The sequence below is a fragment of the Leucoraja erinacea genome, chromosome 2 (assembly GCF_028641065.1).
Source record: "Leucoraja erinacea ecotype New England chromosome 2, Leri_hhj_1, whole genome shotgun sequence".
NCBI classification, from domain to species: domain Eukaryota; kingdom Metazoa; phylum Chordata; class Chondrichthyes; order Rajiformes; family Rajidae; genus Leucoraja; species Leucoraja erinaceus.
In genome coordinates this window covers 67,464,599-67,478,395 of record NC_073378.1, presented here as the reverse complement: position 1 = coordinate 67,478,395, position 13,797 = coordinate 67,464,599, and positions in this window count along the sequence as shown.

Sequence of the window (13,797 nt, the reverse complement as noted above, 5' to 3'; positions counted from 1 at the left end):
TTTAATGGTGTGTTGGATTCTAATTAGTGTGCTGCAATGGCAACTTGAATTTCACTACACCAATTTGTGTATGTGACAATAAATGAACCTTTGAAAGATTTAGCGAGAGATGGTCCAAAAATAGACAAATGGGACGAGTTCAGGTAGACTACTTGGTCACCATGGATATATTGGCTAAAAAAACGTAATTCCATGCTGTATATAAATAGCCTTGTAAGTCATTATATTTAAGCACTGCAATGGATGGGCCTAATGATAACCACATTTTTTTCAGTAATATAAAAATAGTTATTGGTATTGGAGTACAACAGTTGTGAATTAATAATCATGGAAACCCAGGATATAGTTTGCGACCTGAGCTTTAATATAGGAAATGTCTATTGAATTCCATTATGGCAGCAAATTTTAATTATTTTCAAATTTAACCTTTATAGATATATCAACGGCTCCATTGATAAAGTGGCTTGAAGACCATTAGAGAAGAAAATGATAGTCTTATCTGGTCAGGATGCAGGTGATTCTTGCCCTAGGTTTTAGTGTGCTCTAGATAATCTCGGAAGTTGCTCAGTCAAATTAATCAGGCACAAAGGGATGCTCAGTTGTGGTGGATGTAGGAGAACAATGGTGCCTCTAAGTGGGCCAGGGCATTACCTCCCACACCCCCAGTGGCACTCCGTGTTCCTGGGTCGGCTGTGGGTTGCGCCCAGGGCACGGAGCCTGAACATGGCTGCGGGAGGTTCGGTTCGGTGCGTTCCTGGCTTGATGTGTCCAGATTGAGCCATTGGTGGAGTAAGGCATTGCAGGACCTGCAGTAGCCTGGGACTTGATTAGATCAGGCACTGCTCAAAATGGCCACGCACATGGATCGGGCCTGGAAAGACACAGAGCGGCAAAGCAGTGGTGGAGGCTATCAATGCCATCGCCTGGCCAGGCCGACCCTGCAACTCCAACCCAGTGCCGCAGTCAGGTCAGCGGGAGTTGACTATCAAATTAAGAATCTACATTTTTAACAACCTTGGAATTGAATCATTCAAAATGGTGCCTGAAATATGGTGGCGTGAACTTTCTCAATGTAATCTACTATTTTGAAGAGTGGTCTGGACCTGAAATGTTATCAATCCTTGTTCTCCAGAGATGCTGCCTGACCTGCTGAGCTACTCCAGCACTATGTGTATTTTCCTACTCTTCCTACACTCTTGTATGCAAGTAAGTATGATTGTGCCTATGTATTTACTGAACTATAAGTAAAAAATGAATGTTACTGTGAAATAATAAAGTACCATTGAACCGGTTACAGAAATTGTCTTCCTATTAATTTTTATTCCAATTTGTACATATATACCTTTGGCAGGGAGTATTTGTTGCCTTTGAGAAAATGTTGGTTCTCCTATATGTGCCTAATGGATATGGACCATAAGTACTGTGTTTTCAATTGGCACCATTTCAAACAAATAAATAGTATTTAGTGCTTACCCTGAGTGTTCAGTTGTTGAGTTGCCTTCATTATGTTTCAAAGGAATAAACACAGCTTTACTGCTTCCATTTTCAAAGCAAACATCCCTTTGTGAGCATCTTATTCAACAGAGGCTGAGGGGATGAAAGTCACTTTTGTCCATATGGTAAAAAATATAAATAAATTAAAATTAAAATGCAAGAGACTGCAGGTACTGGAATCTTGATAAAAAACACAAAGTACTGGAGGAATTCAGTTGGTCAGGCAGCATGCGTGCAGGAAATGGACATGTGATATTTCGGGTTTGGATTCTTCTTTAGATTGAATTAAAATCAAGCAGCTTCAATCCATGTCACAGAGCCTATTGACTGCCAGATCATTACTTCCCTCAGAAAAGATGTGGAAACATAATCTATCAAAAGCTCTGCAAGATAGGATATAATGGACTTTATACGGCCGAGATTAAATAGATAACTGTATCAAAGATGTTTAAAGAAAAGCTGATGAATGGAATGTGGGTGAAACCAACATTAAATTGAATGGCATACCATGTGCAAAATGCGGCGCTTCAGATTGTTTCTTTTGGTTCCTTCATATCTGATTAATGCCATTTGCCAAATTATATTTGAGCAATAAGGTGTTATTGGTGTGCATGACTGTGGATATTATCTCCTGAAGTGGGTTTAATACAGCACTGAACTTGATTCTCTTGCTTTAGACTCAGTCTGTGGATTCAAACACACTCATTTTTTGAGCATAAAGAAATCCAGGCTGATTCTTCTGTTGTCCAGTTCTTGGGGCACGCTACATTGTCAGATGCTTCCTTTTGGACAAAAGATTTGTATTCCTTGTTCAACATTGCTGAAACATATTAACTCGCCATCATTCCAAATGCTTGTGGGAGCTTGCTGTCTACAAATTACCTCTCTCAACAGGACTACATTTCAGAAGAACATCAATTAAAAATGATTTGAAACATTATAAAATTCATGTGAAAGTACAAAGGAACGCAGGGCTTGTTGTTAAATTAAATCAATAAAAATGATCCAGATAATTATGAATGAGAAGAGGCGTCAATGAAACTTAGTTGTGCTATCGATATTAAAAATGTTAAGTTGTGTGGCATGCCCTCAGTGATTATTATTCCAAATGTTGATGAGCCTAATGCTTGTTTAAGGAGCAACCTAGGGAATATCTGAGTGCAGATATGTTCTACTTCACATTGTTTAGAGGTCATCCTACCTTAAACTGTGAATGCCAAAAAGTCAAAGCAGCTAAGGCTTTAAAAGCAATGCATATTTTAGAACCATCAGTGTGAGGCAGCAGGAGTAAGAATAATTTATCAACTGTACAACCCCCCACTGTTGAAAAAACATTCCATTTTAGCCACTGTCAGAGAGACAAGCCGCTCAGTGCCAATGTTCCTCAAACTATCAGTATTAATGCATGCAAACCAATTTTGGGTTGGAATTGGGCCTTTATATTTGCTCTTTCACCACTGAAATCCATCATTCCTTTTAAGTGCAACACAGGTAAATATGGTGGAAAAGCAGGCATACGTGCCTTTGTCATTGTGTTTAATAGTTGATCATCATCGTTGAAAACATTAGCAACATAGTGGTGCTGGTTTTCGACGGAAACGGTGACGGATGCCCCACACATCTCTGTCCTCCAGTTCCTGTGGACTTCCACCACTGGAAGTACAGGATTTTGGCGTGTGTGCTTTGTCATCATTCCTTAAAATGCTCTGTGATCGTAACCTCTACTGAAGTGCAGATGGCCATTGGCTCGCCAGAAGCTCATTCGCCCTTTGACAGATCTTGTTTTTGGTCTGCTGGGCATCCACAGGCCCCTCCTCACCTGGCAACCCAGGTAGGGAAGACTGTTCAGTTGATGACTTTCCAACCATGGAGCAAGTAGTATGCGATAACATGATACCCGTGGCGGGGGGAGCTCCCCCCGACCTGAAAGTTGAGAGATCATGTTACCACAGATCTACCACTGCCTACAGGACAATGTCTCAAGCACCATCCTGAGCAGTACAGGGGCTCCACAAGGAACTGTGTTGGCTCCATTCCTGTTCACCATCTACACAGCGGATTTCCAATACAACACCAACAGCTGCTTTTTGCAGAAATTTTCAGATGACACAGCTGTTGTCGGCCTCATCAAAGGGGGCAATGAGGAGGAGTATAGAGATTCAATAAACAACTTTGTGGTGTGGAGTGCACACAATAACCTCCATCTCAACACCACAAAAACTAAGGAGATAGTTGTGGATTTCAGGAGGGGGAGGAGGAGGACTCAACCAACACCAATCACCATCAGGGGCACTGAGGTGGAGGTGGTCGCCAACCACAGGTACCTTGGTGTGCAGCTTGACAGTGAGCTGGACTGGAAGAGTCATATGGAGGCGGTGTACAGGAAGGGACAAAGTCGACTGTATTTTTTAAGGAGGCTAAGGTCATTCAACATCTGCCAACCCCTACTGTGCAGTGTCTACCATTCAGTGGTGGCCAGTGTTCTGTTTTTTTGCTGTGGCCTGTTGGGGAGAAGGCGCCCGCATAAGCGGACAAAAACAGGCTGGACAAGCTGGACAAGCTGATCAGGAAGGCCGGCTCAGTGGTCAGGGCTGAGCAACTAACGATCCAGCAGTTGGCAGAGGCCAGAACTCTGAACAAACTGAGTTCAATAATGACCAACGCCACTCACCCACTCCACGCCCTGAAGGTGATCAAGAGCAGCATCTTCAGTCAGAGACTGATTGCACCAATGTGCAAAACTGAGAGATATAGGAAGTCTTGTATACCAGCTGCTATAAGGTTTTATAATGCACAAAAATAATTTAGCATTTTTTTAGTAATCATTCATTGTATTTTAATTTATTAAGTATGGAAGCTATCTGAGGAAATGTGTGGTGTAATGTCTGTCTTGAAGCTGAAGCTGTTATGGCACTGTAATTTCCTGTAAAGGATTATTAAAGGATCTAATCAATAATCCAATCAATCACAGTATAAATCTTTGGATAGCTCATGTTTAGAGTATTACTAGACTAAGTGGGACCCGTTGGAAGTATATAGATTTGCAAACCAACCACAATTTCATTTTCAAACCAACCATGTTTTCATTTTCAAACCATCCACATTTTCATTTTCAAACCAACCACATTTGCATTTCAAACCAACCACATTTTCAAACCAACCACATTTTCAAATTCCTGGAAATCCTTGCTTTGTGACTTCTTAGCGTTGAGAAAGGGCATTTGGATGAGAACTGAAAAGCTTGAATCCATATTTAAAGAGCATGTGGAAGCTCATAGGAAGTCAAAGGTTGTGGACGGAAGGCAGGAGAATGGGGTTGCATGGGAAATATAGATCAGCCATGATATAATGGTGGAACAGACTTGATGGGCCAAATGGCCTAATTCTGCTCCTAGGGCAGATGGTCTAACATAAACTGGTTGCCCCATTACAGGAAGGATGTGCAAGCTTTGGTGGGGTACAGGGGAGGTTTACAACAATGATGCCTGGATTTGGCGATATTAGTTACAAGGAGAGTTTGGACTTGGATTGTTTCCTCAGGAATGCCGAACATTGCAGGGAGACCTGTCAGCAGTATATGAAAATATGAAAGGCATAGATAGGGTAGACAGTCAGGACCCTTTTACCAGAATTGAAACTATCAAATACCAGATGGCATAGCTTTAAGGTGAGGGGGGCAAAGTTGAACAGAGTTGTCCAGGGCATTTTAACACAGAGGATGGTGAGTTCCTGGAGTGCGCTGCCAATGGTGGTGGTGGTGGTGGAGGCAGAAACATTAGTAGCATTTAAGAGACTTTTGATAAGGACATGGATATGCAGGTAATTGAGAGACATGGATAATTTGCAGATAACAGTTGTGGTGTCAAATGTGATAGTAAAGGACGGAGTTAAAGGTAAAGGGAGTAATGGGATAGTTAATGACCCCAGAATTAACAGGAAAGAAAGCTCACAAAGGGATAGGAGAGTATGGCCAAGTGTAATAACAATCAATGTGAATGGTGAGATGCGTAAGGAATTAAAAATATTGTATTTGAATGCACGAAGTATAAGAAGTAAAGTAGATGAGCTTGAAGCTCAGTTAGAGGTTGGTAGAGATGACATTGTAGGGACTACCGAGGCGTGGCTGCAGGAGGATCGGGCCTGGGAACTTAATATTCAGGGTTATACACCCTATAGAAAGGACAGGCAGAGAAAGGGGGGGGGGGGGGGGGGGGGGGGGGGGGGGGGGGGGGGGGGGGGGGGGGGGGGGGGTAGTCTGCTGGTAAGGAATGGAATTCAGTCCCTTGCAAGGGAAGACATAAGGACTGAGGAGGTAGAATCACTGTGGATTGAGTTGATGAATTTAAGAGGCAAGAAGACACTAATTGGTGTTATCTACAGACCCCCAAATAGATGTAGGGTGCAAGTTGGAGCAGGTGTTAAAACTGGCATGTAACAAAGGTAATGCCACTGTGGTGATGGGGGGTTTAAATATGCAAGTAGACTGGGAAAATCGGGTTGGTTCAGGACCCCAAGAAAGAGAGTTTGTAGAGTGCCTCCGAGATGGATTCTTAGAGCAGCTTCTAATGGAACCGACCAGAGAAAAGGCAATTCTGGATTTGGTGTTGTCCAATGACCCAGATTTGATAAGAGAACTCGAGGTAAAGGAACCGCCTGGAGGTAGTGATCATAATATGATTAGTTTTAATCTGCAATTTGAGATGGAGAAGGTTAAATCGGAAGTGGCAGTGATGCAGTTGAACAAAGGGGACTAGGAAGGCATGAGAGGGGAGCTGGCCAAGGTAGACTGGAAAGGGATCATAGCAGGAATGACGGTGGAAAAGCAATGGCAGGTGTTTCTGGGCATAATCTGGAAGAAAGGATCATTTAATTCCAAAAAGGAAGAAAGATTCTAAGGGTAGTAGGAGGCAACCGTGGCTGACAAGATAAGTTAGGGATAGAATAAAACTAAAAGAAAAGATGTATAACACAGAAAGAGTAGCCAGAAGCCAGAGGATTGGGAAACTTTCATAGGAAAACAGAAGGAAACAAAATGGGCAATACGGGATGAAAAGATGAAGTACGAAGGAAAGCTGGCCAGGAATATAAAGAAGGACAGTAAAAGCTTCTTTAGATATGTTAAGGGAAAAAGAGTAGCAAAGTCAAATGTGGGTCACTTGAAGGCAGACACGGGTGAAATTATTATGGGCAACAAGGAAGTAGCAGAAGAGTTGAATAGGTACTTCGGATCTGTCTTCACTAAGGAAGACACAAACAATCACCCAGAAGTACTGGAGGACAGAGGATCTAAGGGGGTCGAGGAACTGAAAGTAATTTTCATTAGGTGAGAGATAGTATTGGGTGGGCTAATGGGACTGAAGGATGATAAATATATTTAAGAGGGAGTTAGATGTGGCCCTTGTGGCTAAAGGGATCAGGGGGTTTGGAGAGAAGGCAGGTATAGGATACTGAGTTAGATGATCAGCCATAATCATATTGAATGACGGTGCAGGCTCGAAGGGCCAAATGGCCTACTCCTGCACCTATTCTCTATGTTTCTATGTTTCTAAATCCCCGGGGCACAATGGACTGCATCCCAGGGTCCTAAGGGAGTTGGCTCTAGAAATAGTGAATGCATTGGTGATCATTTTCCAATGTTCAATAGATTCAGGATCAGTTTTTGTAGATTGGAGGATAGCTAATGTCATCCCAGTTTTCATGAAAGGAGCGAGTGAGAAAACGTGGAATTACAGACCAGTTAGCCTGAATTTGGTGGTGGGAAAGATACTGGAGTCAATTATTAAAGAGGTAATAACTGGGCATTTGGATAGCAGTAAAATAATTAGTCCTAGTCAGCATGGATGTATGACTAATCTTCTGGGTTTTTTTTAGGATGTGACAAGTAAAATGAATGGGGAGCCAGGGGGTGTAGTGTATCTAGACTTTTAGAACGCCTTTGATAAGGTCCCGCACGGGAGACTGGTGACTAAAATTAGAGCACATGGTATTGGGTGTAGGTTGTTGACGTGGATAGAAAATTGGTTGGCAGACAGGAAGCAAAGTGTAGGTGTGAACGGGTCCTTTTCAGAATGGCAGGCAGTGGCGAGTGGAGTGCCGCAGCGCTCGGTGTTGGGGCCGCAACTGTTTACCATATATATTAATGATTTGGAAGAGGTAATTAGGAGCAACACTAGCAAGTTTGCAGATGACACAAAGCTGGGTGACAGTGTGAACGGTGAAGAGGATGTTAGGAGGTTGCAGGGTGACCTGGACAGGTTGAGTGAGTGGGCAGTTGTGTGGCAGATGCAGTATAATATAGATAAATATGAGGCTATCTACTTTGGTGGCAAAAACAAAGGGCAGATTATTATCTCAATGGGGTTAGGTTAGGTAAGGGGGAGGTACAGCAAGACCTGGATGTTCTTGTACACCGGTCACCGAATGTTGGCGTGCAGGTACAGCGGGCAGTGAAGAAAGTTAATGGAATGTTGGCCTTCATAACAAGAGGATTTCAGTATAGGAGTAGAGATGTTCTTCTGCAGTTGTATAGGGCTCTGGTAAGACCATATCTGGAGTATTACGTACAGTTTTGGTCTCAGTTTTGAGGAAAGACATTCTTGTGATTGAGGCAGTGCAGCGTAGGTTCACAAGATTGATTCTTGGGATGGCGGGTCTGTCATATGAGGAAAGATTGAAAAGACTAGGCTTGTATTCACTGGAGTTTAGAAGGATGAGGGGGAATCTTATAGAAACATATAAAATTATAAAAGGACTGGACAAGCTAGATGCAGGAAAAATGTTCCCAATGTTGGGTGAGTCCAGAACCAGGGGCCACAGTCTTAAAATAAAGGGGAGGTCATTTAAGACTGAGGTAAGAAAAAACTTTTTCTTCCAAAGAGTTGTGAAGTTGTGGAATTCCCTGCCACAGTGGGGAGTGGACGCCAAATCACTGGATGGATTTAAGAGGGAGTTGGATAGAGCTCTAGGAGCTAGTGGAATATGAGGAGAAGGCAGGCATGGGTTATTGATAGGGGACGATCAGCCATGATCACAATGAATGGCTGTGCTGGCTCGAACGGCTGAACGGCTGAATGGCCTCCTCCTCCACCTATTTTCTATGTTTCTATGTTTGGCACAGACATTCTGGGTCGAAGGGTTAGCTCCTGTGCCGTGCTGTTCTATGTTCTATGTTCTACAAATAATGAAGGATCCCACCACTTCATAATTAGCCAGGTGGATGTCCCGCCAAGCACCACCTGCCTCATCTGGGGTGGAGTTTGCAGATCCTATGTTGGCCGCATCAGGACTTAAGGACTGGGGTGAAACTAAGTCATCCTCTATCTTGAGGATTCACCTAAATAGGAGCTGACGAGGAATTCAGCTATAACCCTAAACATCTGAGGTCAGTTTGCCATCTTCTCTGTTCTTTAAATTGGTTCTGTGATCAGTTACAAATGTTATACTCACCAGAGCCTTGGTAAATGCTTAATTACTGCAGGGTTGAAGTTAAGATTTAGGCTAAATAGATATATGGGAGAAAAGCCTACTATACATACATTACTGTTCTTTAAATGTCTGGCATTGCTTGATACAATTCAAAATATTGCATAGGTTATACTACTCAAAGACCAAATTAAATAAGATTATTCCAACTGTCTCCCCTATCTGTGATAAATGTCACCTCCATGAAGCTACATTAACCAATTCCTTTGTAGCCTGTATAAAAATACAAAATTTCTGGATGGGAATATTCGATATCATCTCTAAAACACTCAAAATTCAATTGGAGTCAGATGCAAAACTAATAATATTAGGAATGTCAGAGGGCTGCTCTACGTTAACGACATTCCAAAGACATTTCCTTGACTACGGCTTAATAACCGTAAAAAAAACTTATACTTAATTTCTGGAAAAAGAATCCAGTTCGCACAGTGAAGTTGTGGATCACAGAAATGACCGAGACACTACATTTAGAAAAAATAAGGCTTGTTTTGGCTGATAAATCAGACCAATTTTCCAAAACATGGTCTCCTTTCATTGAATTTCTTATAAATAGAATGGTTGAACACAAATTTAAAACCGATGCTTGGGTTGAGTGAGCGGGGGTAGGGAAGGATAGTGGGACATATCTCTGTTTTTCTTTTCTCTTCCTTTTTTTCTCTCACTTTTTTGTCAGTTCAGAAGTTTTTTCTTTTCTCTTGTTTGTATCTTTCTTCTTTTTCTTCATTCTTTCCTTTTTATTTTTTTCCCCCCGATTCATTTATCAGTTTATAAAATGTTAAAAATGAAGCTGTACGAAAATGGTATAATTGTTATGCCGATTGCTTTGTTCTTGTACAATTGCTTTTAATAAAAATGAACATTAAAAAAAAAAGGATTTAGGCAAAATATTATCACATATACTGAGCTACAGTGAGACTCTTTGTTTTGCAAACTATTCAATCAAGTCAGATGATCCTATATATAAATACAATCAAGCTATTTACAATAGCTAGAGCAAAGGGGATGATACAGAGTACATAATATAGTTCTCAGCATTGCAGTGCAACAGTTCCAAAGACAAAGGCCAATGTCCTTAATGGGATACAGTTGAATCGGACAGTACCCTAACTTATGGAAGGATCATTCAGAAGCTTGATAGGAGAAGGGAGAAAGCTGTTCCTGAGTCCGGTTGGTGAGTGAATTCAAGCTTCTGTATCTTCTGCTCAAAGGGAGCATGGAAAAGAAGGAATGGCCAGGTCTAGGCAAGTCTTTACTGAGGCTGCATGAAGTTAGAAGGACTCAGTCGTGGGAGTCTGGTTTGAGTGATAGTCTGGACTACAACTATCTCCAATTTACTGTAGTTTTGGGTGGAGCACGCTGTGATGCAACCCAACAGAATACTTTCTGTAGCGCATCAGTAGAAATGTGTAAGAGTTACTGGAGACATTCCGGCATTTCCTGTCTCCTGAGGAACTGCAGGCATGGTGTACCTTCTTCGCTGTCACATCTATGTAGTTGGTCCATGACAGATCGTTGGCAATATTTCTGCCAAGAAACTTGAAGCTCAACCATTACAAGGAGCAAGTACTAATGATTTTAAAATAGATGCTAGCTAAAGCCTCATCTGCCTTCTTAGATGAATGCAATAAGATCATAGCAGGTCGCCAAAAAAAAGGAGAGGGAGAGAGAGAGGGAGAGAGAGAGGGAGAGGGAGAGAGAGAGAGAGGGAGAGAGGGAGAGAGGGAGAGAGAGAGAGAGAGGGGAGAGAGAGAGAGAGAGAGAGAGAGAGAGAGAGAGAGAGAGAGAGGGAGAGAGAGAGAGAGAGGAGAGGGAGTGAGAGAGAGAGAGAGAGATGAGAGGGAGAGAGAGTGGCCTTTCAACGTTTTTTGGAGGGAAGGAAGACAGAGAGACGAAGGAGGAGAGGCTTCATAGTTTTATGGTTGAACTGTTGAAACTTTTCTGTGCTGCAAAAATGCCTCCACGAGTGTGAAAAGCTCTGAGATTTCTCTACATTGTCGAGGGAGCGGCTGCCTTTGGCGGACTGCCAAGAGTGCCTGGAGAGCGAGGGTATGGAGATTTTTTTGGTGTCTTTGTCGTGGTTTTGGCACTGATTCTCTGCCCTAAAGTCATTTTGCATAGTGCGGATGCCTGGCTAAATGCGAAAAGGTGCTTTTGGTGTCAGCAAGAAAAGGCGAGGATTTTTATCGGCAGTGGAGTGAATTTGGAGGAGTTTCTACGTTCGGCTGGAGGACTTTGCTTTTTGAGGATTGCTTTGGACTGTGACTGTCCCTGGGATTTGAATTGCTGAGCTGCTGGAGTGCCGGGAGCTGGTTTGTGCCTCTATACCGGATGGCGATGGCGGGGGCTCGGCCGAGGGCGAAGAGCTACGCAGTAGCGACATCAGCAGCGGAAGCGAGGCCATCTGAACATGAGCATCATGTTGACTTGGACTGGGACAGCTTTGGTATCTCGGTTCAAACTGGGCCCCAGATGTCCAGGGGAGTAATTACGAAGGCTATGAATGCCCTTCTTGGTAGGGGGGCTATTGTCTCTTCCGAGCTCGAGAGGGGAAAGGTTGAGATGATATTGAAGACCCGGGAGGATGTGGCCAAAGTGTTGGAGAGGGGGATTTCAGTGGGGGGGGGTCCATATGCAGGTGGACCCATGGGTGTCCAGGGTGAGACCGGTTCTCCTGCGGAGTTGCCCCACATGTATTCCGGATGCGATACTCACTCCACACCTGTCTCAGATTGGGGAGGTGCGGTCTAAGTGCTTTAGGATCATGCACCCTGGGGGGGACCCGGAGGGAAAAGGGATTTATAGTTTCAAAAGGAGGGTGTTCGTGAAGGTGGGGGAGGGGGAAGGTGATGAGGGGAGTTTCGAGGTGGAGTGTAGGGGTCTCCCCAGAACCGTGCGTTGGAGTTGGGGAAAGGCACGGTGTCATGCGTGCGATGGTTATGGACATCTCCGAAAGGACTGTCCTGTTCAAGGGGTCGCTGCTAGAACTTCTCGCGCAGCGGCCCAGGAATGCACTGCTGGCCCATCAGGGGGTGCTCGTCATGTCTCGGAGGGGCGGGGTGGAATCGCTGACCTGGCAGGGGCTGCCGGCTCTGCCTCGGTGATCCGGGGCAGCGGGGATAGCCCTTCTGGGTCTGCAGTTTCAGCCTTGGGGACCCAGGGCAGTAAGGGCCACCGCCCTCCACATCCTGAACCTGAGGGGGTGGCTGAAGGTGAGACACAGGGTGAGGGGGGAGGGGAGTGGGAGCAGCAGAAGAAGAAGAAGAGGAATAGGCAGATAAAGACCACCCAAGCGAGTCAAAAGCAGGAAGGTGTGCTACTGCCGAGTGCGGAGATCACCCAAGGGGCGCCTGTCAGCTCCCCGGGGGGGTCCAGAGTGCAACTGCCGTGGCCAAGCAAGGAGCGGAGGTGGCTCTGAAGGGGGTAGGGAAGGCAAAACGCGTGGGTGGTAAGGAGGCGGGGGGTAGTGTGGAGGAGGAAGACACTCTCCTTATGGAGGTTACCACACCGCCGCATGCTAGTGGGACTAAAAGGAGGATTGGGCCTGGTGAGGAAGAGCAGGGACGTGAGTCCAAAGTTAGGGGGGTGGAGTTTTCCAGACCTTCCACCACTGATGTGGTTGGAGGTCAGGAAATGACGTCGTCTGGGTTGGAGGTTGAGCATCTACCTCAGGGATCTCTCGAGGGTACCACAGGGTCAGGTGATGGGGTAGACCCCTCTGGAGTTGTGTCCTCTGGGCGGGGGGATGTCCTTTTGTCTCAGGGGCCCTCCGAGGGGGGGATCTCGTCGTGTGTTGATCTTGGCTCCCCTGGGGGTGTGTCTTCTGGGTCGGAGGAGGTCCCCTCGTTTCAGAGGCCTACTGAGGGTGTTAGCACGCAGGAGGGTGGGGTAAGCTCCCCTGGTAGTGCGGACCCTGAGACGGGGGATGAGCAGAGTCAGACCAAGGCGGGGGGGTCGGGGGGAGTGGTGTTCCAATCAGTGCTCAATTTGAGAGCCAATGGTGGTTCTGAGCTGTGTATTGTATTGCCGACTGATTTAGCAGGGGAGGGGGGAAAATCTAGTGGAGAGCCTCTGGGTGTTGCCAGTGGACGGGGTGCTTTCGGTGCTGTGGAGGTCGGAGTTACTTCAGGCAGCGACCTTCTTTCAGTTTCTGGGGGTGCCAGTTTACCACAGACCGTGGGGGTGCCTCTTATTTTCTCTTCCCCAGGCCCAGATATAGAGGGTGAGGACAGAGCGCAGGAGCCCAGCCAGTCAGTGGGCTGCGTGACGTGGAGAGGGGCTTCGGGACCCTTCCCCGGCATTGATCCTGGGGGTGGTATCATGCCGGAGGAGAGGGAGAGTGGTGGGGCCGATTTGTGTGGAGGGGTTGGTGAAATCCCAGAGAGCTCTGGTTTTTCGATTTCTGAAAATGACCTTGGGGATGCTGAGCATGTTGTGTCAGGTGCGAGTAACTTGGACGACGGCCCAGATTCATTTTTTGGTTCTCATGGAAGTGTAATCTGCGAAGTGAGGGAATTTTTTAAAAACAAGCCGCACTAACAGAACAAGGTTAGAGGCCGCTAAGAGACGCTGGGCTGATCTGTCGTCCTTAGTTAAAAATCTCGAGGCTATCCTTGCGACCAAAGATAGTGATCTTCTTGGCTCTGAGCAGTGTCAGTTTAGGGACTTTTTGGAGTTCCTAAAAAGAGAGGGGGCTACAGAGCCCAGGAGGAGAAGTATGAGGATTTCAATTTAATGTATCAGTGCATTCACGCTAGCTACCCTAAACTTAAACGGGAGTAGAGCGAGTTTTCGCAGGTTCCAGCTTTTATCGGTCCTTAGGGA